The 21,743-nt window shown below is 45.2% G+C and overlaps 13 non-coding genes and 1 pseudogene across 13 annotated transcripts; all 14 read left to right on the top strand.

Moving 5' to 3' along the window:
* Nucleotides 1-961: 961 nt before the first annotated feature.
* On the top strand, nucleotides 962-1,152 carry LOC141223262 (U2 spliceosomal RNA). The gene has a single exon (XR_012290896.1). It is a non-coding gene; the product is annotated as a U2 spliceosomal RNA (small nuclear RNA).
* Nucleotides 1,153-2,267: 1,115 nt separating this feature from the next.
* Nucleotides 2,268-2,458, top strand: LOC141223261 (U2 spliceosomal RNA). Its single transcript, XR_012290895.1, has one exon. It is a non-coding gene; the product is annotated as a U2 spliceosomal RNA (small nuclear RNA).
* A 1,118-nt stretch (nucleotides 2,459-3,576) lies between these two features.
* LOC141223427 (U2 spliceosomal RNA) lies at nucleotides 3,577-3,767 on the top strand. Its single transcript, XR_012291054.1, has one exon. It is a non-coding gene; the product is annotated as a U2 spliceosomal RNA (small nuclear RNA).
* A 1,115-nt stretch (nucleotides 3,768-4,882) lies between these two features.
* Nucleotides 4,883-5,073, top strand: LOC141223372 (U2 spliceosomal RNA). The gene has a single exon (XR_012291000.1). It is a non-coding gene; the product is annotated as a U2 spliceosomal RNA (small nuclear RNA).
* A 1,115-nt stretch (nucleotides 5,074-6,188) lies between these two features.
* On the top strand, nucleotides 6,189-6,379 carry LOC141223176 (U2 spliceosomal RNA). Its single transcript, XR_012290814.1, has one exon. It is a non-coding gene; the product is annotated as a U2 spliceosomal RNA (small nuclear RNA).
* A 1,115-nt stretch (nucleotides 6,380-7,494) lies between these two features.
* Nucleotides 7,495-7,685, top strand: LOC141223260 (U2 spliceosomal RNA). The gene has a single exon (XR_012290894.1). It is a non-coding gene; the product is annotated as a U2 spliceosomal RNA (small nuclear RNA).
* A 1,115-nt stretch (nucleotides 7,686-8,800) lies between these two features.
* LOC141223259 (U2 spliceosomal RNA) lies at nucleotides 8,801-8,991 on the top strand. The gene has a single exon (XR_012290893.1). It is a non-coding gene; the product is annotated as a U2 spliceosomal RNA (small nuclear RNA).
* Nucleotides 8,992-10,106: 1,115 nt separating this feature from the next.
* LOC141223258 (U2 spliceosomal RNA) lies at nucleotides 10,107-10,297 on the top strand. The gene has a single exon (XR_012290892.1). It is a non-coding gene; the product is annotated as a U2 spliceosomal RNA (small nuclear RNA).
* A 1,115-nt stretch (nucleotides 10,298-11,412) lies between these two features.
* LOC141223257 (U2 spliceosomal RNA) lies at nucleotides 11,413-11,603 on the top strand. Its single transcript, XR_012290891.1, has one exon. It is a non-coding gene; the product is annotated as a U2 spliceosomal RNA (small nuclear RNA).
* Nucleotides 11,604-12,718: 1,115 nt separating this feature from the next.
* LOC141223256 (U2 spliceosomal RNA) lies at nucleotides 12,719-12,909 on the top strand. Its single transcript, XR_012290890.1, has one exon. It is a non-coding gene; the product is annotated as a U2 spliceosomal RNA (small nuclear RNA).
* A 1,115-nt stretch (nucleotides 12,910-14,024) lies between these two features.
* LOC141223545 (U2 spliceosomal RNA) lies at nucleotides 14,025-14,116 on the top strand (annotated as a pseudogene).
* Nucleotides 14,117-14,905: 789 nt separating this feature from the next.
* Nucleotides 14,906-15,091, top strand: LOC141223490 (U2 spliceosomal RNA). Its single transcript, XR_012291104.1, has one exon. It is a non-coding gene; the product is annotated as a U2 spliceosomal RNA (small nuclear RNA).
* Nucleotides 15,092-16,206: 1,115 nt separating this feature from the next.
* Nucleotides 16,207-16,397, top strand: LOC141223255 (U2 spliceosomal RNA). Its single transcript, XR_012290889.1, has one exon. It is a non-coding gene; the product is annotated as a U2 spliceosomal RNA (small nuclear RNA).
* A 1,115-nt stretch (nucleotides 16,398-17,512) lies between these two features.
* Nucleotides 17,513-17,703, top strand: LOC141223254 (U2 spliceosomal RNA). Its single transcript, XR_012290888.1, has one exon. It is a non-coding gene; the product is annotated as a U2 spliceosomal RNA (small nuclear RNA).
* The last annotated feature ends 4,040 nt before the right edge of the window (nucleotides 17,704-21,743 follow it).

The following is a 21,743-nucleotide window of genomic DNA, read 5'->3' as shown; positions in this document are numbered from 1 at the left end:
TACCCCCAAAATCCTTTTTTATTGCTTTTGACATCTCTTGCAAGCCTTAATTCATTGTCAGCTTTAGCTAACCTGATACATGCCCTGCAGGATCTGCAGACTGCATTATAATCTTCTTTAGATATGCCTCCCTCTTTCCATTTAATAAACATTTCTTTCTTTCTTTTTAGCATGTGTTTAAGTTCTGTGTTCATCCATCCTGGTTTCCTTAAATGCTTCCCATTCTTCCTACTTTTCGGGATTGTTAACGATTGTGCTTTGAGAATCTCATTTTTAAAAATTTCCCATCCTTCCTGGACATTTTTGTCCTTAAGGACATCCAACGTTTTCTGAAACGTTGTCTCCTTCTGCTGGAACACTGACTTCTTTCATTTAATGCCTGCAGACTATAAAAGAGAACCCAACCCAAAAAGTTTGGTTGATTAGTCTGTGGCATTCTGTTAAACTGTTGCTTATGGCGGTCTCTGTGAGCTTCTCAGCGACATTCAGCCAGCCAGGTATCCTGCCTGCAGTAGATGGAATGTGGCAATGGAACGCTGGCTGCGCGTGTCATAATAGGCTCTGAGCCTTTATATACCTGTGCACAGCAGCAGCCACCTTCAGTCTGCTGCTGGACAGCCAGCAGCAGCAGCAGCAGGAGAGGTATGTAATCAGGAGCCCTCCTGCTAAGGGTAGACAGCTGCTCGTTCCACCCCACCCCCCGCCTTAATTGGTTCTCCTCCCTTCCAACGGTGTTGAGGCGGGTGGGAACAGCAGGGGGTGAAGGTGCTGTGTTTAAAGAGGTGGAGTTATGCAGATCTAAAACGCGTGGATTGCAGCAGCAGCAAGCCGAAAAGTGCAGGCATGTAAGGGATCTAGAGGTTGACAACATGTCTTCTTAACGGGAGTCCAGGAGCTCATCTCCACAAATGGACTTTTCAGGATCCTTGGGTGGCTCCGTAGTTTGAAACCAATTCTGGTTATCGCTTCTCGGCCTTTTGGCTAAGATCAAGTGTAGTATCTGTTCTTATCAGTTTAATATCTGATACGTCCCCTATCTGGGGACCATATATTAAATGGATTTTTAGAACAGGGAGATGGAAAAAGAGCTTGCTCTGTCCACTCCACGCATTGACCTGGTATTGCAGTATCTCCAGGACCGGTGCACCCCTTCTTTAATGCAGTTTCTAAAATCAGAAAGAATTGAATTCAATGTTTTTTGTTCATTTTGCTTGTTTGTTGGATTTTGGGATGGACTCTTTGGCTTTGCTTTTCTTCTCCTCATTGGATTTTTCATGTTCAAAGTTGCAGAAGCCAGATTACAAGCTCATTTTGGTTCAACTTCAGCAACTGTGCATTGCATTGCCATGTAATGTGATGCAATGCTATCTTTCTAGCTCTCCCTTTTTACTTCCTTTTGGATAAACAGACATATTAGGCAAGCATTTTGGAGCTTTCACCTAAATAACTACAGGTGGTGAGATAAGCTGCACAATATAATTGACCTTTCAGTATATTGTTGCACACACACCATCTATTTAGCAAATGCCCTTGTTATCAACAGCAGCCTTTTAAACTCACCTGAGCTAACAGGTATGTGCGCTGGTTACTCTGCTGCGCTTAAAATTTCTTTTTTGGTTTGCTACAATGCCTTTTCTGAAACGTTGTCTCCTTCTGCTGGAACACTGACTTCTTTCATTTAATGCCTGCAGACTATAAAAGAGAACCCAACCCAAAAAGTTTGGTTGATTAGTCTGTGGCATTCTGTTAAACTGTTGCTTATGGCGGTCTCTGTGAGCTTCTCAGGGACATTCAGCCAGCCAGGTATCCTGCCTGCAGTAGATGGAATGTGGCAATGGAACGCTGGCTGCGCGTGTCATAATAGGCTCTGAGCCTTTATATACCTGTGCACAGCAGCAGCCACCTTCAGTCTGCTGCTGGACAGCCAGCAGCAGCAGCAGCAGGAGAGGTATGTAATCAGGAGCCCTCCTGCTAAGGGTAGACAGCTGCTCGTTCCACCCCACCCCCCGCCTTAATTGGTTCTCCTCCCTTCCAACGGTGTTGAGGCGGGTGGGAACAGCAGGGGGTGAAGGTGCTGTGTTTAAAGAGGTGGAGTTATGCAGATCTAAAACGCGTGGATTGCAGCAGCAGCAAGCCGAAAAGTGCAGGCATGTAAGGGATCTAGAGGTTGACAACATGTCTTCTTAACGGGAGTCCAGGAGCTCATCTCCACAAATGGACTTTTCAGGATCCTTGGGTGGCTCCGTAGTTTGAAACCAATTCTGGTTATCGCTTCTCGGCCTTTTGGCTAAGATCAAGTGTAGTATCTGTTCTTATCAGTTTAATATCTGATACGTCCCCTATCTGGGGACCATATATTAAATGGATTTTTAGAACAGGGAGATGGAAAAAGAGCTTGCTCTGTCCACTCCACGCATTGACCTGGTATTGCAGTATCTCCAGGACCGGTGCACCCCTTCTTTAATGCAGTTTCTAAAATCAGAAAGAATTGAATTCAATGTTTTTTGTTCATTTTGCTTGTTTGTCGGATTTTGGGATGGACTCTTTGGCTTTGCTTTTCTTCTCCTCATTGGATTTTTCATGTTCAAAGTTGCAGAAGCCAGATTACAAGCTCATTTTGGTTCAACTTCAGCAACTGTGCATTGCATTGCCATGTAATGTGATGCAATGCTATCTTTCTAGCTCTCCCTTTTTACTTCCTTTTGGATAAACAGACATATTAGGCAAGCATTTTGGAGCTTTCACCTAAATAACTACAGGTGGTGAGATAAGCTGCACAATATAATTTACCTTTCAGTATATTGTTGCACACACACCATCTATTTAGCAAATGCCCTTGTTATCAACAGCAGCCTTTTAAACTCACCTGAGCTAACAGGTATGTGCGCTGGTTACTCTGCTGCGCTTAAAATTTCTTTTTTGGTTTGCTACAATGCCTTTTCTGAAACGTTGTCTCCTTCTGCTGGAACACTGACTTCTTTCATTTAATGCCTGCAGACTATAAAAGAGAACCCAACCCAAAAAGTTTGGTTGATTAGTCTGTGGCATTCTGTTAAACTGTTGCTTATGGCGGTCTCTGTGAGCTTCTCAGCGACATTCAGCCAGCCAGGTATCCTGCCTGCAGTAGATGGAATGTGGCAATGGAACGCTGGCTGCGCGTGTCATAATAGGCTCTGAGCCTTTATATACCTGTGCACAGCAGCAGCCACCTTCAGTCTGCTGCTGGACAGCCAGCAGCAGCAGCAGCAGCAGGAGAGGTATGTAATCAGGAGCCCTCCTGCTAAGGGTAGACAGCTGCTCGTTCCACCCCACCCCCCGCCTTAATTGGTTCTCCTCCCTTCCAACGGTGTTGAGGCGGGTGGGAACAGCAGGGGGTGAAGGTGCTGTGTTTAAAGAGGTGGAGTTATGCAGATCTAAAACGCGTGGATTGCAGCAGCAGCAAGCCGAAAAGTGCAGGCATGTAAGGGATCTAGAGGTTGACAACATGTCTTCTTAACGGGAGTCCAGGAGCTCATCTCCACAAATGGACTTTTCAGGATCCTTGGGTGGCTCCGTAGTTTGAAACCAATTCTGGTTATCGCTTCTCGGCCTTTTGGCTAAGATCAATTGTAGTATCTGTTCTTATCAGTTTAATATCTGATACGTCCCCTATCTGGGGACCATATATTAAATGGATTTTTAGAACAGGGAGATGGAAAAAGAGCTTGCTCTGTGCACTCCACGCATTGACCTGGTATTGCAGTATCTCCAGGACCGGTGCACCCCTTCTTTAATGCAGTTTCTAAAATCAGAAAGAATTGAATTCAATGTTTTTTGTTCATTTTGCTTGTTTGTCGGATTTTGGGATGGACTCTTTGGCTTTGCTTTTCTTCTCCTCATTGGATTTTTCATGTTCAAAGTTGCAGAAGCCAGATTACAAGCTCATTTTGGTTCAACTTCAGCAACTGTGCATTGCATTGCCATGTAATGTGATGCAATGCTATCTTTCTAGCTCTCCCTTTTTACTTCCTTTTGGATAAACAGACATATTAGGCAAGCATTTTGGAGCTTTCACCTAAATAACTACAGGTGGTGAGATAAGCTGCACAATATAATTGACCTTTCAGTATATTGTTGCACACACACCATCTATTTAGCAAATGCCCTTGTTATCAACAGCAGCCTTTTAAACTCACCTGAGCTAACAGGTATGTGCGCTGGTTACTCTGCTGCGCCTAAAATTTCTTTTTTGGTTTGCTACAATGCCTTTTCTGAAACGTTGTCTCCTTCTGCTGGAACACTGACTTCTTTCATTTAATGCCTGCAGACTATAAAAGAGAACCCAACCCAAAAAGTTTGGTTGATTAGTCTGTGGCATTCTGTTAAACTGTTGCTTATGGCGGTCTCTGTGAGCTTCTCAGCGACATTCAGCCAGCCAGGTATCCTGCCTGCAGTAGATGGAATGTGGCAATGGAACGCTGGCTGCGCGTGTCATAATAGGCTCTGAGCCTTTATATACCTGTGCACAGCAGCAGCCACCTTCAGTCTGCTGCTGGACAGCCAGCAGCAGCAGCAGCAGGAGAGGTATGTAATCAGGAGCCCTCCTGCTAAGGGTAGACAGCTGCTCGTTCCACCCCACCCCCCGCCTTAATTGGTTCTCCTCCCTTCCAACGGTGTTGAGGCGGGTGGGAACAGCAGGGGGTGAAGGTGCTGTGTTTAAAGAGGTGGAGTTATGCAGATCTAAAACGCGTGGATTGCAGCAGCAGCAAGCCGAAAAGTGCAGGCATGTAAGGGATCTAGAGGTTGACAACATGTCTTCTTAACGGGAGTCCAGGAGCTCATCTCCACAAATGGACTTTTCAGGATCCTTGGGTGGCTCCGTAGTTTGAAACCAATTCTGGTTATCGCTTCTCGGCCTTTTGGCTAAGATCAAGTGTAGTATCTGTTCTTATCAGTTTAATATCTGATACGTCCCCTATCTGGGGACCATATATTAAATGGATTTTTAGAACAGGGAGATGGAAAAAGAGCTTGCTCTGTCCACTCCACGCATTGACCTGGTATTGCAATATCTCCAGGACCGGTGCACCCCTTCTTTAATGCAGTTTCTAAAATCAGAAAGAATTGAATTCAATGTTTTTTGTTCATTTTGCTTGTTTGTCGGATTTTGGGATGGACTCTTTGGCTTTGCTTTTCTTCTCCTCATTGGATTTTTCATGTTCAAAGTTGCAGAAGCCAGATTACAAGCTCATTTTGGTTCAACTTCAGCAACTGTGCATTGCATTGCCATGTAATGTGATGCAATGCTATCTTTCTAGCTCTCCCTTTTTACTTCCTTTTGGATAAACAGACATATTAGGCAAGCATTTTGGAGCTTTCACCTAAATAACTACAGGTGGTGAGATAAGCTGCACAATATAATTGACCTTTCAGTATATTGTTGCACACACACCATCTATTTAGCAAATGCCCTTGTTATCAACAGCAGCCTTTTAAACTCACCTGAGCTAACAGGTATGTGCGCTGGTTACTCTGCTGCGCCTAAAATTTCTTTTTTGGTTTGCTACAATGCCTTTTCTGAAACGTTGTCTCCTTCTGCTGGAACACTGACTTCTTTCATTTAATGCCTGCAGACTATAAAAGAGAACCCAACCCAAAAAGTTTGGTTGATTAGTCTGTGGCATTCTGTTAAACTGTTGCTTATGGCGGTCTCTGTGAGCTTCTCAGCGACATTCAGCCAGCCAGGTATCCTGCCTGCAGTAGATGGAATGTGGCAATGGAACGCTGGCTGCGCGTGTCATAATAGGCTCTGAGCCTTTATATACCTGTGCACAGCAGCAGCCACCTTCAGTCTGCTGCTGGACAGCCAGCAGCAGCAGCAGCAGGAGAGGTATGTAATCAGGAGCCCTCCTGCTAAGGGTAGACAGCTGCTCGTTCCACCCCACCCCCCGCCTTAATTGGTTCTCCTCCCTTCCAACGGTGTTGAGGCGGGTGGGAACAGCAGGGGGTGAAAGTGCTGTGTTTAAAGAGGTGGAGATATGCAGATCTAAAACGCGTGGATTGCAGCAGCAGCAAGCCGAAAAGTGCAGGCATGTAAGGGATCTAGAGGTTGACAACATGTCTTCTTAACGGGAGTCCAGGAGCTCATCTCCACAAATGGACTTTTCAGGATCCTTGGGTGGCTCCGTAGTTTGAAACCAATTCTGGTTATCGCTTCTCGGCCTTTTGGCTAAGATCAAGTGTAGTATCTGTTCTTATCAGTTTAATATCTGATACGTCCCCTATCTGGGGACCATATATTAAATGGATTTTTAGAACAGGGAGATGGAATAAGAGCTTGCTCTGTCCACTCCACGCATTGACCTGGTATTGCAGTATCTCCAGGACCGGTGCACCCCTTCTTTAATGCAGTTTCTAAAATCAGAAAGAATTGAATTCAATGTTTTTTGTTCATTTTGCTTGTTTGTCGGATTTTTTGATGGACTCTTTGGCTTTGCTTTTCTTCTCCTCATTGGATTTTTCATGTTCAAAGTTGCAGAAGCCAGATTACAAGCTCATTTTGGTTCAACTTCAGCAACTGTGCATTGCATTGCCATGTAATGTGATGCAATGCTATCTTTCTAGCTCTCCCTTTTTACTTCCTTTTGGATAAACAGACATATTAGGCAAGCATTTTGGAGCTTTCACCTAAATAACTACAGGTGGTGAGATAAGCTGCACAATATAATTGACCTTTCAGTATATTGTTGCACACACACCATCTATTTAGCAAATGCCCTTGTTATCAACAGCAGCCTTTTAAACTCACCTGAGCTAACAGGTATGTGCGCTGGTTACTCTGCTGCGCTTAAAATTTCTTTTTTGGTTTGCTACAATGCCTTTTCTGAAACGTTGTCTCCTTCTGCTGGAACACTGACTTCTTTCATTTAATGCCTGCAGACTATAAAAGAGAACCCAACCCAAAAAGTTTGGTTGATTAGTCTGTGGCATTCTGTTAAACTGTTGCTTATGGCGGTCTCTGTGAGCTTCTCAGCGACATTCAGCCAGCCAGGTATCCTGCCTGCAGTAGATGGAATGTGGCAATGGAACGCTGGCTGCGCGTGTCATAATAGGCTCTGAGCCTTTATATACCTGTGCACAGCAGCAGCCACCTTCAGTCTGCTGCTGGACAGCCAGCAGCAGCAGCAGCAGGAGAGGTATGTAATCAGGAGCCCTCCTGCTAAGGGTAGACAGCTGCTCGTTCCACCCCACCCCCCGCCTTAATTGGTTCTCCTCCCTTCCAACGGTGTTGAGGCGGGTGGGAACAGCAGGGGGTGAAGGTGCTGTGTTTAAAGAGGTGGAGTTATGCAGATCTAAAACGCGTGGATTGCAGCAGCAGCAAGCCGAAAAGTGCAGGCATGTAAGGGATCTAGAGGTTGACAACATGTCTTCTTAACGGGAGTCCAGGAGCTCATCTCCACAAATGGACTTTTCAGGATCCTTGGGTGGCTCCGTAGTTTGAAACCAATTCTGGTTATCGCTTCTCGGCCTTTTGGCTAAGATCAAGTGTAGTATCTGTTCTTATCAGTTTAATATCTGATACGTCCCCTATCTGGGGACCATATATTAAATGGATTTTTAGAACAGGGAGATGGAAAAAGAGCTTGCTCTGTCCACTCCACGCATTGACCTGGTATTGCAGTATCTCCAGGACCGGTGCACCCCTTCTTTAATGCAGTTTCTAAAATCAGAAAGAATTGAATTCAATGTTTTTTGTTCATTTTGCTTGTTTGTCGGATTTTGGGATGGACTCTTTGGCTTTGCTTTTCTTCTCCTCATTGGATTTTTCATGTTCAAAGTTGCAGAAGCCAGATTACAAGCTCATTTTGGTTCAACTTCAGCAACTGTGCATTGCATTGCCATGTAATGTGATGCAATGCTATCTTTCTAGCTCTCCCTTTTTACTTCCTTTTGGATAAACAGACATATTAGGCAAGCATTTTGGAGCTTTCACCTAAATAACTACAGGTGGTGAGATAAGCTGCACAATATAATTGACCTTTCAGTATATTGTTGCACACACACCATCTATTTAGCAAATGCCCTTGTTATCAACAGCAGCCTTTTAAACTCACCTGAGCTAACAGGTATGTGCGCTGGTTACTCTGCTGCGCTTAAAATTTCTTTTTTGGTTTGCTACAATGCCTTTTCTGAAACGTTGTCTCCTTCTGCTGGAACACTGACTTCTTTCATTTAATGCCTGCAGACTATAAAAGAGAACCCAACCCAAAAAGTTTGGTTGATTAGTCTGTGGCATTCTGTTAAACTGTTGCTTATGGCGGTCTCTGTGAGCTTCTCAGCGACATTCAGCCAGCCAGGTATCCTGCCTGCAGTAGATGGAATGTGGCAATGGAACGCTGGCTGCGCGTGTCATAATAGGCTCTGAGCCTTTATATACCTGTGCACAGCAGCAGCCACCTTCAGTCTGCTGCTGGACAGCCAGCAGCAGCAGCAGCAGGAGAGGTATGTAATCAGGAGCCCTCCTGCTAAGGGTAGACAGCTGCTCGTTCCACCCCACCCCCCGCCTTAATTGGTTCTCCTCCCTTCCAACGGTGTTGAGGCGGGTGGGAACAGCAGGGGGTGAAGGTGCTGTGTTTAAAGAGGTGGAGTTATGCAGATCTAAAACGCGTGGATTGCAGCAGCAGCAAGCCGAAAAGTGCAGGCATGTAAGGGATCTAGAGGTTGACAACATGTCTTCTTAACGGGAGTCCAGGAGCTCATCTCCACAAATGGACTTTTCAGGATCCTTGGGTGGCTCCGTAGTTTGAAACCAATTCTGGTTATCGCTTCTCGGCCTTTTGGCTAAGATCAAGTGTAGTATCTGTTCTTATCAGTTTAATATCTGATACGTCCCCTATCTGGGGACCATATATTAAATGGATTTTTAGAACAGGGAGATGGAAAAAGAGCTTGCTCTGTCCACTCCACGCATTGACCTGGTATTGCAGTATCTCCAGGACCGGTGCACCCCTTCTTTAATGCAGTTTCTAAAATCAGAAAGAATTGAATTCAATGTTTTTTGTTCATTTTGCTTGTTTGTCGGATTTTGGGATGGACTCTTTGGCTTTGCTTTTCTTCTCCTCAATGGATTTTTCATGTTCAAAGTTGCAGAAGCCAGATTACAAGCTCATTTTGGTTCAACTTCAGCAACTGTGCATTGCATTGCCATGTAATGTGATGCAATGCTATCTTTCTAGCTCTCCCTTTTTACTTCCTTTTGGATAAACAGACATATTAGGCAAGCATTTTGGAGCTTTCACCTAAATAACTACAGGTGGTGAGATAAGCTGCACAATATAATTGACCTTTCAGTATATTGTTGCACACACACCATCTATTTAGCAAATGCCCTTGTTATCAACAGCAGCCTTTTAAACTCACCTGAGCTAACAGGTATGTGCGCTGGTTACTCTGCTGCGCTTAAAATTTCTTTTTTGGTTTGCTACAATGCCTTTTCTGAAACGTTGTCTCCTTCTGCTGGAACACTGACTTCTTTCATTTAATGCCTGCAGACTATAAAAGAGAACCCAACCCAAAAAGTTTGGTTGATTAGTCTGTGGCATTCTGTTAAACTGTTGCTTATGGCGGTCTCTGTGAGCTTCTCAGCGACATTCAGCCAGCCAGGTATCCTGCCTGCAGTAGTTGGAATGTGGCAATGGAACGCTGGCTGCGCGTGTCATAATAGGCTCTGAGCCTTTATATACCTGTGCACAGCAGCAGCCACCTTCAGTCTGCTGCTGGACAGCCAGCAGCAGCAGCAGCAGGAGAGGTATGTAATCAGGAGCCCTCCTGCTAAGGGTAGACAGCTGCTCGTTCCACCCCACCCCCCGCCTTAATTGGTTCTCCTCCCTTCCAACGGTGTTGAGGCGGGTGGGAACAGCAGGGGGTGAAGGTGCTGTGTTTAAAGAGGTGGAGTTATGCAGATCTAAAACGCGTGGATTGCAGCAGCAGCAAGCCGAAAAGTGCAGGCATGTAAGGGATCTAGAGGTTGACAACATGTCTTCTTAACGGGAGTCCAGGAGCTCATCTCCACAAATGGACTTTTCAGGATCCTTGGGTGGCTCCGTAGTTTGAAACCAATTCTGGTTATCGCTTCTCGGCCTTTTGGCTAAGATCAAGTGTAGTATCTGTTCTTATCAGTTTAATATCTGATACGTCCCCTATCTGGGGACCATATATTAAATGGATTTTTAGAACAGGGAGATGGAAAAAGAGCTTGCTCTGTCCACTCCACGCATTGACCTGGTATTGCAGTATCTCCAGGACCGGTGCACCCCTTCTTTAATGCAGTTTCTAAAATCAGAAAGAATTGAATTCAATGTTTTTTGTTCATTTTGCTTGTTTGTCGGATTTTGGGATGGACTCTTTGGCTTTGCTTTTCTTCTCCTCATTGGATTTTTCATGTTCAAAGTTGCAGAAGCCAGATTACAAGCTCATTTTGGTTCAACTTCAGCAACTGTGCATTGCATTGCCATGTAATGTGATGCAATGCTATCTTTCTAGCTCTCCCTTTTTACTTCCTTTTGGATAAACAGACATATTAGGCAAGCATTTTGGAGCTTTCACCTAAATAACTACAGGTGGTGAGATAAGCTGCACAATATAATTGACCTTTCAGTATATTGTTGCACACACACCATCTATTTAGCAAATGCCCTTGTTATCAACAGCAGCCTTTTAAACTCACCTGAGCTAACAGGTATGTGCGCTGGTTACTCTGCTGCGCTTAAAATGTCTTTTTTGGTTTGCTACAATGCCTTTTCTGAAACGTTGTCTCCTTCTGCTGGAACACTGACTTCTTTCATTTAATGCCTGCAGACTATAAAAGAGAACCCAACCCAAAAAGTTTGGTTGATTAGTCTGTGGCATTCTGTTAAACTGTTGCTTATGGCGGTCTCTGTGAGCTTCTCAGCGACATTCAGCCAGCCAGGTATCCTGCCTGCAGTAGATGGAATGTGGCAATGGAACGCTGGCTGCGCGTGTCATAATAGGCTCTGAGCCTTTATATACCTGTGCACAGCAGCAGCCACCTTCAGTCTGCTGCTGGACAGCCAGCAGCAGCAGCAGCAGGAGAGGTATGTAATCAGGAGCCCTCCTGCTAAGGGTAGACAGCTGCTCGTTCCACCCCACCCCCCGCCTTAATTGGTTCTCCTCCCTTCCAACGGTGTTGAGGCGGGTGGGAACAGCAGGGGGTGAAGGTGCTGTGTTTAAAGAGGTGGAGTTATGCAGATCTAAAACGCGTGGATTGCAGCAGCAGCAAGCCGAAAAGTGCAGGCATGTAAGGGATCTAGAGGTTGACAACATGTCTTCTTAACGGGAGTCCAGGAGCTCATCTCCACAAATGGACTTTTCAGGATCCTTGGGTGGCTCCGTAGTTTGAAACCAATTCTGGTTATCGCTTCTCGGCCTTTTGGCTAAGATCAAGTGTAGTATCTGTTCTTATCAGTTTAATATCTGATACGTCCCCTATCTGGGGACCATATATTAAATGGATTTTTAGAACAGGGAGATGGAAAAAGAGCTTGCTCTGTCCACTCCACGCATTGACCTGGTATTGCAGTATCTCCAGGACCGGTGCACCCCTTCTTTAATGCAGTTTCTAAAATCAGAAAGAATTGAATTCAATGTTTTTGGTTCATTTTGCTTGTTTGTCGGATTTTGGGATGGACTCTTTGGCTTTGCTTTTCTTCTCCTCATTGGATTTTTCATGTTCAAAGTTGCAGAAGCCAGATTACAAGCTCATTTTGGTTCAACTTCAGCAACTGTGCATTGCATTGCCATGTAATGTGATGCAATGCTATCTTTCTAGCTCTCCCTTTTTACTTCCTTTTGGATAAACAGACATATTAGGCAAGCATTTTGGAGCTTTCACCTAAATAACTACAGGTGGTGAGATAAGCTGCACAATATAATTGACCTTTCAGTATATTGTTGCACACACACCATCTATTTAGCAAATGCCCTTGTTATCAACAGCAGCCTTTTAAACTCACCTGAGCTAACAGGTATGTGCGCTGGTTACTCTGCTGCGCTTAAAATTTCTTTTTTGGTTTGCTACAATGCCTTTTCTGAAACGTTGTCTCCTTCTGCTGGAACACTGACTTCTTTCATTTAATGCCTGCAGACTATAAAAGAGAACCCAACCCAAAAAGTTTGGTTGATTAGTCTGTGGCATTCTGTTAAACTGTTGCTTATGGCGGTCTCTGTGAGCTTCTCAGCGACATTCAGCCAGCCAGGTATCCTGCCTGCAGTAGATGGAATGTGGCAATGGAACGCTGGCTGCGCGTGTCATAATAGGCTCTGAGCCTTTATATACCTGTGCACAGCAGCAGCCACCTTCAGTCTGCTGCTGGACAGCCAGCAGCAGCAGCAGCAGGAGAGGTATGTAATCAGGAGCCCTCCTGCTAAGGGTAGACAGCTGCTCGTTCCACCCCACCCCCCGCCTTAATTGGTTCTCCTCCCTTCCAACGGTGTTGAGGCGGGTGGGAACAGCAGGGGGTGAAGGTGCTGTGTTTAAAGAGGTGGAGTTATGCAGATCTAAAACGCGTGGATTGCAGCAGCAGCAAGCCGAAAAGTGCAGGCATGTAAGGGATCTAGAGGTTGACAACATGTCTTCTTAACGGGAGTCCAGGAGCTCATCTCCACAAATGGACTTTTCAGGATCCTTGGGTGGCTCCGTAGTTTGAAACCAATTCTGGTTATCGCTTCTCGGCCTTTTGGCTAAGATCAAGTGTAGTATCTGTTCTTATCAGTTTAATATCTGATACGTCCCCTATCTGGGGACCATATATTAAATGGATTTTTAGAACAGGGAGATGGAAAAAGAGCTTGCTCTGTCCACTCCACGCATTGACCTGGTATTGCAGTATCTCCAGGACCGGTGCACCCCTTCTTTAATGCAGTTTCTAAAATCAGAAAGAATTGAATTCAATGTTTTTTGTTCATTTTGCTTGTTTGTCGGATTTTGGGATGGACTCTTTGGCTTTGCTTTTCTTCTCCTCATTGGATTTTTCATGTTCAAAGTTGCAGAAGCCAGATTACAAGCTCATTTTGGTTCAACTTCAGCAACTGTGCATTGCATTGCCATGTAATGTGATGCAATGCTATCTTTCTAGCTCTCCCTTTTTACTTCCTTTTGGATAAACAGACATATTAGGCAAGCATTTTGGAGCTTTCACCTAAATAACTACAGGTGGTGAGATAAGCTGCACAATATAATTGACCTTTCAGTATATTGTTGCACACACACCATCTATTTAGCAAATGCCCTTGTTATCAACAGCAGCCTTTTAAACTCACCTGAGCTAACAGGTATGTGCGCTGGTTACTCTGCTGCGCTTAAAATTTCTTTTTTGGTTTGCTACAATGCCTTTTCTGAAACGTTGTCTCCTTCTGCTGGAACACTGACTTCTTTCATTTAATGCCTGCAGACTATAAAAGAGAACCCAACCCAAAAAGTTTGGTTGATTAGTCTGTGGCATTCTGTTAAACTGTTGCTTATGGCGGTCTCTGTGAGCTTCTCAGCGACATTCAGCCAGCCAGGTATCCTGCCTGCAGTAGATGGAATGTGGCAATGGAACGCTGGCTGCGCGTGTCATAATAGGCTCTGAGCCTTTATATACCTGTGCACAGCAGCAGCCACCTTCAGTCTGCTGCTGGACAGCCAGCAGCAGCAGCAGCAGGAGAGGTATGTAATCAGGAGCCCTCCTGCTAAGGGTAGACAGCTGCTCGTTCCACCCCACCCCCCGCCTTAATTGGTTCTCCTCCCTTCCAACGGTGTTGAGGCGGGTGGGAACAGCAGGGGGTGAAGGTGCTGTGTTTAAAGAGGTGGAGTTATGCAGATCTAAAACGCGTGGATTGCAGCAGCAGCAAGCCGAAAAGTGCAGGCATGTAAGGGATCTAGAGGTTGACAACATGTCTTCTTAACGGGAGTCCAGGAGCTCATCTCCACAAATGGACTTTTCAGGATCCTTGGGTGGCTCCGTAGTTTGAAACCAATTCTGGTTATCGCTTCTCGGCCTTTTGGCTAAGATCAAGTGTAGTATCTTTCGAAAAGGCGGTTTTGGATGTTGGCCGCCCTAGTAGATTGATACATTATGCACACTGGGGTTTAGGCGCTTGTTAGTACGCCAGGTGGCTAATATAGTCATCTGGTGGAAAGCATGGCCCCCCAGGATCGACGCCATTGGGCCGGGGAAGATCGAAAGCCCGAAGTGTGAAGTGCCCCAGGAGTGGTGACCCTGGGGTGCCTTAACTCACTGGGATTGGGAACCCCACTTGAGTTTATGGCACATTTGCACAAGCACTTTAAATTTTCTTTCTTCGCACACACCCTTATTCCGGGCCTTCTGGCCTTAGGATGGGGAATTTTTCAATTCCCGGTCGAAGGTCCGGGCAGTATTATACTGTGAAACCTTCACTATTTATTTAATTTCTTTGTCACTGTGTGTCCACTTATTCACGTGTGTCACGTCCTACTAGGATTTTGTCGGGATGCGGTTCCCTTACGGGTTCCTCTCTTGGCAGGTCTAGGGGGGGAGTGTGTGGCCATCAGGTTCCGCTCCCCCCTGAACCCCCCTGGCTCTCCTCTTTCGGGAGGAGAGCGTTGTTGGCTCCCCTCTTCCGGGAGGGGAGCACAGTCTTTGGCTCCCAGTGCCTTGCTCGGGTGAGAACTCGGGCAGGTGCTGGGGGTAAGATTGGGTCGCCTCTGGCTCCGGCTGGAGGTGGCTATTTGTCCCTGTTCCTCACTGTGGCCTTCTGGCTCGGAGGGACGGGGAATGGTTTGGGGGACCCTTCTCCTTTTGGAGAGGGTTTCAAGAAGACCAGCATCCTAGTGCACTTTTTTTGTGGCACTTGTCACTTTTTTAAGCGCACTCGGGTTTTGTACACGAATTCGGGCTTTCGATAAAAAAAAAAAAAATCTGTTCTTATCAGTTTAATATCTGATACGTCCCCTATCTGGGGACCATATATTAAATGGATTTTTAGAACAGGGAGATGGAAAAAGAGCTTGCTCTGTCCACTCCACGCATTGACCTGGTATTGCAGTATCTCCAGGACCGGTGCACCCCTTCTTTAATGCAGTTTCTAAAATCAGAAAGAATTGAATTCAATGTTTTTTGTTCATTTTGCTTGTTTGTCGGATTTTGGGATGGACTCTTTGGCTTTGCTTTTCTTCTCCTCATTGGATTTTTCATGTTCAAAGTTGCAGAAGCCAGATTACAAGCTCATTTTGGTTCAACTTCAGCAACTGTGCATTGCATTGCCATGTAATGTGATGCAATGCTATCTTTCTAGCTCTCCCTTTTTACTTCCTTTTGGATAAACAGACATATTAGGCAAGCATTTTGGAGCTTTCACCTAAATAACTACAGGTGGTGAGATAAGCTGCACAATATAATTGACCTTTCAGTATATTGTTGCACACACACCATCTATTTAGCAAATGCCCTTGTTATCAACAGCAGCCTTTTAAACTCACCTGAGCTAACAGGTATGTGCGCTGGTTACTCTGCTGCGCTTAAAATTTCTTTTTTGGTTTGCTACAATGCCTTTTCTGAAACGTTGTCTCCTTCTGCTGGAACACTGACTTCTTTCATTTAATGCCTGCAGACTATAAAAGAGAACCCAACCCAAAAAGTTTGGTTGATTAGTCTGTGGCATTCTGTTAAACTGTTGCTTATGGCGGTCTCTGTGAGCTTCTCAGCGACATTCAGCCAGCCAGGTATCCTGCCTGCAGTAGATGGAATGTGGCAATGGAACGCTGGCTGCGCGTGTCATAATAGGCTCTGAGCCTTTATATACCTGTGCACAGCAGCAGCCACCTTCAGTCTGCTGCTGGACAGCCAGCAGCAGCAGCAGCAGGAGAGGTATGTAATCAGGAGCCCTCCTGCTAAGGGTAGACAGCTGCTCGTTCCACCCCACCCCCCGCCTTAATTGGTTCTCCTCCCTTCCAACGGTGTTGAGGCGGGTGGGAACAGCAGGGGGTGAAGGTGCTGTGTTTAAAGAGGTGGAGTTATGCAGATCTAAAACGCGTGGATTGCAGCAGCAGCAAGCCGAAAAGTGCAGGCATGTAAGGGATCTAGAGGTTGACAACATGTCTTCTTAACGGGAGTCCAGGAGCTCATCTCCACAAATGGACTTTTCAGGATCCTTGGGTGGCTCCGTAGTTTGAAACCAATTCTGGTTATCGCTTCTCGGCCTTTTGGCTAAGATCAAGTGTAGTATCTGTTCTTATCAGTTTAATATCTGATACGTCCCCTATCTGGGGACCATATATTAAATGGATTTTTAGAACAGGGAGATGGAAAAAGAGCTTGCTCTGTCCACTCCACGCATTGACCTGGTATTGCAGTATCTCCAGGACCGGTGCACCCCTTCTTTAATGCAGTTTCTAAAATCAGAAAGAATTGAATTCAATGTTTTTTGTTCATTTTGCTTGTTTGTCGGATTTTGGGATGGACTCTTTGGCTTTGCTTTTCTTCTCCTCATTGGATTTTTCATGTTCAAAGTTGCAGAAGCCAGATTACAAGCTCATTTTGGTTCAACTTCAGCAACTGTGCATTGCATTGCCATGTAATGTGATGCAATGCTATCTTTCTAGCTCTCCCTTTTTACTTCCTTTTGGATAAACAGACATATTAGGCAAGCATTTTGGAGCTTTCACCTAAATAACTACAGGTGGTGAGATAAGCTGCACAATATATTTGACCTTTCAGTATATTGTTGCACACACACCATCTATTTAGCAAATGCCCTTGTTATCAACAGCAGCCTTTTAAACTCACCTGAGCTAACAGGTATGTGCGCTGGTTACTCTGCTGCGCTTAAAATTTCTTTTTTGGTTTGCTACAATGCCTTTTCTGAAACGTTGTCTCCTTCTGCTGGAACACTGACTTCTTTCATTTAATGCCTGCAGACTATAAAAGAGAACCCAACCCAAAAAGTTTGGTTGATTAGTCTGTGGCATTCTGTTAAACTGTTGCTTATGGCGGTCTCTGTGAGCTTCTCAGCGACATTCAGCCAGCCAGGTATCCTGCCTGCAGTAGATGGAATGTGGCAATGGAACGCTGGCTGCGCGTGTCATAATAGGCTCTGAGCCTTTATATACCTGTGCACAGCAGCAGCCACCTTCAGTCTGCTGCTGGACAGCCAGCAGCAGCAGCAGCAGGAGAGGTATGTAATCAGGAGCCCTCCTGCTAAGGGTAGACAGCTGCTCGTTCCACCCCACCCCCCGCCTTAATTGGTTCTCCTCCCTTCCAACGGTGTTGAGGCGGGTGGGAACAGTAGGGGGTGAAGGTGCTGTGTTTAAAGAGGTGGAGTTATGCAGATCTAAAACGCGTGGATTGCAGCAGCAGCAAGCCGAAAAGTGCAGGCATGTAAGGGATCTAGAGGTTGACAACATGTCTTCTTAACGGGAGTCCAGGAGCTCATCTCCACAAATGGACTTTTCAGGATCCTTGGGTGGCTCCGTAGTTTGAAACCAATTCTGGTTATCGCTTCTCGGCCTTTTGGCTAAGATCAAGTGTAGTATCTGTTCTTATCAGTTTAATATCTGATACGTCCCCTATCTGGGGACCATATATTAAATGGATTTTTAGAACAGGGAGATGGAAAAAGAGCTTGCTCTGTCCACTCCACGCATTGACCTGGTATTGCAGTATCTCCAGGACCGGTGCACCCCTTCTTTAATGCAGTTTCTAAAATCAGAAAGAATTGAATTCAATGTTTTTTGTTCATTTTGCTTGTTTGTCGGATTTTGGGATGGACTCTTTGGCTTTGCTTTTCTTCTCCTCATTGGATTTTTCATGTTCAAAGTTGCAGAAGCCAGATTACAAGCTCATTTTGGTTCAACTTCAGCAACTGTGCATTGCATTGCCATGTAATGTGATGCAATGCTATCTTTCTAGCTCTCCCTTTTTACTTCCTTTTGGATAAACAGACATATTAGGCAAGCATTTTGGAGCTTTCACCTAAATAACTACAGGTGGTGAGATAAGCTGCACAATATAATTGACCTTTCAGTATATTGTTGCACACACACCATCTATTTAGCAAATGCCCTTGTTATCAACAGCAGCCTTTTAAACTCACCTGAGCTAACAGGTATGTGCGCTGGTTACTCTGCTGCGCTTAAAATTTCTTTTTTGGTTTGCTACAATGCCTTTTCTGAAACGTTGTCTCCTTCTGCTGGAACACTGACTTCTTTCATTTAATGCCTGCAGACTATAAAAGAGAACCCAACCCAAAAAGTTTGGTTGATTAGTCTGTGGCATTCTGTTAAACTGTTGCTTATGGCGGTCTCTGTGAGCTTCTCAGCGACATTCAGCCAGCCAGGTATCCTGCCTGCAGTAGATGGAATGTGGCAATGGAACGCTGGCTGCGCGTGTCATAATAGGCTCTGAGCCTTTATATACCTGTGCACAGCAGCAGCCACCTTCAGTCTGCTGCTGGACAGCCAGCAGCAGCAGCAGCAGGAGAGGTATGTAATCAGGAGCCCTCCTGCTAAGGGTAGACAGCTGCTCGTTCCACTCCACCCCCCGCCTTAATTGGTTCTCCTCCCTTCCAACGGTGTTGAGGCGGGTGGGAACAGCAGGGGGTGAAGGTGCTGTGTTTAAAGAGGTGGAGTTATGCAGATCTAAAACGCGTGGATTGCAGCAGCAGCAAGCCGAAAAGTGCAGGCATGTAAGGGATCTAGAGGTTGACAACATGTCTTCTTAACGGGAGTCCAGGAGCTCATCTCCACAAATGGACTTTTCAGGATCCTTGGGTGGCTCCGTAGTTTGAAACCAATTCTGGTTATCGCTTCTCGGCCTTTTGGCTTAGATCTTGTATCTGGTCAGAAGGATCCTATAGTGTCTCCCCCTCGGCCTTGCAGCATCGCCACTTAGGTGGCTTAAGCTGCCTGCTGCTATTGGGGGGGGTCCAGAGGAAACGAGAGGTGATAATGGGCGTCAAGATTCGCTATGCCGGGACCGATGATATTCGGGTCAAAAATGCTTTTCGCATTGATATTGAGGAGTCGAGGAGGAATTTCTTTAACCTGCAGTTCTTGGTGGAAGTCGTCATCTTCAAGATTTTGAATGTTGGTCGTGGAGACATCATTTGCCTACAGGAGTTCCCAAAGAATGGCCGGTACGTTTTAGTCCTTGATCGTATGGCAGCTTGCCAGAATCTTTTCAAGACTCTAAAGGATCAGCAAGCCTTGGATCATCCGGCTCTTGATGGGCTTACATTTACGGTATTGTATACTAAGGGGGAAGTGCCAGTTGTTGTGTTTATGCACAACCCCCTTGTGGATGTGGAGGACATTACTAGATTCCTGAACCGTCATTGCAGCTATGTGTCCTACTCACACAAGGTGAGGAATGAGGTGGGCTTGTGGACTGGCAAACACAAGTTTTTTGTACGGTTCCAGGAGGACCCCCAGGGACCTGGGGGTATCCACTACCCTCCCCTCAGTTTTGCCATCGGGAGGGATAGAGGGTATATGTATTTTCCTGGTGCTCCGCGGTTTTGCAGGAAGTGTAAATCCTTTGGACACTACCAAGAGGACTGCACGGTGGAGAAGTTTTGTGGGAAATGCAATAAAGAGGGTCATCTGGCAATGGAGTGTACTAACTCCATGGTTTGTAATGCATGTGGCGAGGAGGGACACGCTTTCAAGGACTGTCCCCATCGTTCCAGGTCATATGCAGAGGCCGTGTCCCCACGTCCTACTACTGCCGCCACTATTGGTGAGGCGATCGAGGCAGTAAGGGACTTCATGGAAGAGATGGAGCAAGCACCCGATCCTGCTGGTGGAAGCGCTGTTGAGATAGAGCCTGCAGATATGTCAATTCTGCTTGATGTGAGTGGTGAGGGAGAAGTGAGCGGTTCACTCTCCACAACGCCGGTGTTGGCTTTGGAAAGCTCAGAGGCAATTCATGAAGGTGGTGGTGGCCAGGGTGACTTCACCGGGGCTGTGGTGAGGCCCCCTGATGAGGACTCTGATGTGTCTTCTGCAAAGAAGTTCCGGCCAGATTTTTCACCTGCCAGTATTGGGAGCATCAGCCCCTTAAGTGATAGGAGCTATCCCGAGAGCTACAGTGCCTCTCCTAGGAGGTCTTTTTTGGAGGAGGCGGCCAGCATTCTCTGCTTAACATCAGGAATCGAGTTTCAAGACGAGAAAGGTTGACTCTTCGGTGGGGGGTATGTTCTTTTTTACCGAATATGGTTAAAAAATGGGCTCCAACATGGGCTGTAGTGTACTGTCAATAAATGTAAGGCTTATAAAATCTAAGCCTAGAAGATTGGCTATACTGGAAGAACTAAAAAATCTTGGAGCAAATATTTACTGTCTGCAAGAGTGCGGAATTGAAGAGTCACCTCCTGAAAAGGACTGGGTATATGGGCATAGCATTTGGTCAGGTTCAATGACAAACAAAAATGATGGTGTGGGGATTTTGTTGGGGAATAGGGATTTAAGTTTTGAAAATTATATGGTGGTGGAGCCAGGTCGTTGTATAATGGCAGTGGTTAAGGGGAGAGGGTGGAGGGTGAAAATTGTTAACGTGTATTGTCCAATTAACAAAGGGGATAGGTTAGCACTATTAGAGAAAATACGTTTATTTTTGCCTGGAAGGATTCCAATATTATTAGTTGGTGATTTCAATTGTGTTTCTGAAGGGGAAATTGATGTCACGGGTAAGGTCCTTAATCAAATTACATCTGATTTTTCTTTTTTAGATGCAGCGGAATTTTTGAGTAAGCCACCACCGGCCACATATAGAGCTGATAGGGGAGGAATAGTGTCCAGGATTGACCGCATGCTGTATACAAATAGAGGTTTGGTGTGTAAATTTTTTAAACAGCATGTTTTTTCTTTCACAGACCATGAATGTTTGTGGGGTATGTTTGAAGGTGATAAAAAAATGGTGCATGGTGTTGGGGTATGGAAGCTAAATGTTAGGTTGTTAGAGGATGTTAGGGTTATGAGAGACTTCGAAAGTAAGTATGAATGGTGGAGGTCTAGGAAAAATAATTTTGTGGATGTGACTGTATGGTGGGATTGGGTGAAAGTGGAAATTAAGAATTTTTTTAGGAGGTGGGGTTATAAAAAAGCAGCAATTGAAAGAGGCAGATTTAAAGATTTAAATATGAGGATTGAGTGGTTACATAAAATGAGTATGAAAGGAATTGATGTTAGTGATCAACTCAGAGGAGCGAGAGATGAGATGAAGCGTGTTTTGGAAAAGCGTGGGAAGGAAATTATTTTTAGGACGAGAGTTGAGCATTTGGATATGGATGAGAAGTGTACGAGGTACTTTTTTAAAAAAATGTGCAGTAAAAAAGATGAGTTGGATGAGGTTGTAAATGATAATGGTATGACTGTGGTTGGAAGGGAAGTGTTGGATGAGGTACATAGTTTCTATAGTAGTTTATTTGAGTCTAAATGGGTGGATGGGGGTTTGAAAGAGCATGTGTTAGGTATGTTGGAGAGTCAGCTTGAAGCAGGGGAACGTGAATGTTTGAGTGAGGATATTGTTTTTGATGAGGTCAAAAAGGCGGTGGATGGTGCGAAAAAGAATAAAACACCTGGGAAAGATGGGTTGCCTGTGGAGTTTTATGTAAAAGCATGGGATGTGATTGGTGTTGATTTTGTGGAGGTATGTCAATATATGTGGATGAATGGTGTACTTTGTAATTCCATGAAAGAAGGAGTAGTTGTTTTACTATGTAAGAAG

Source organism: Phyllobates terribilis, unplaced genomic scaffold (assembly GCF_046119375.1).
Source record: "Phyllobates terribilis strain yellow unplaced genomic scaffold, ASM4611937v1 Scaffold_376__1_contigs__length_1858288, whole genome shotgun sequence".
Taxonomy (NCBI): Eukaryota; Metazoa; Chordata; class Amphibia; order Anura; family Dendrobatidae; genus Phyllobates; species Phyllobates terribilis.
The sequence above is the reverse complement of the archived record's forward strand: the minus strand, read 5'-3'. Positions and strand labels throughout refer to the sequence as shown.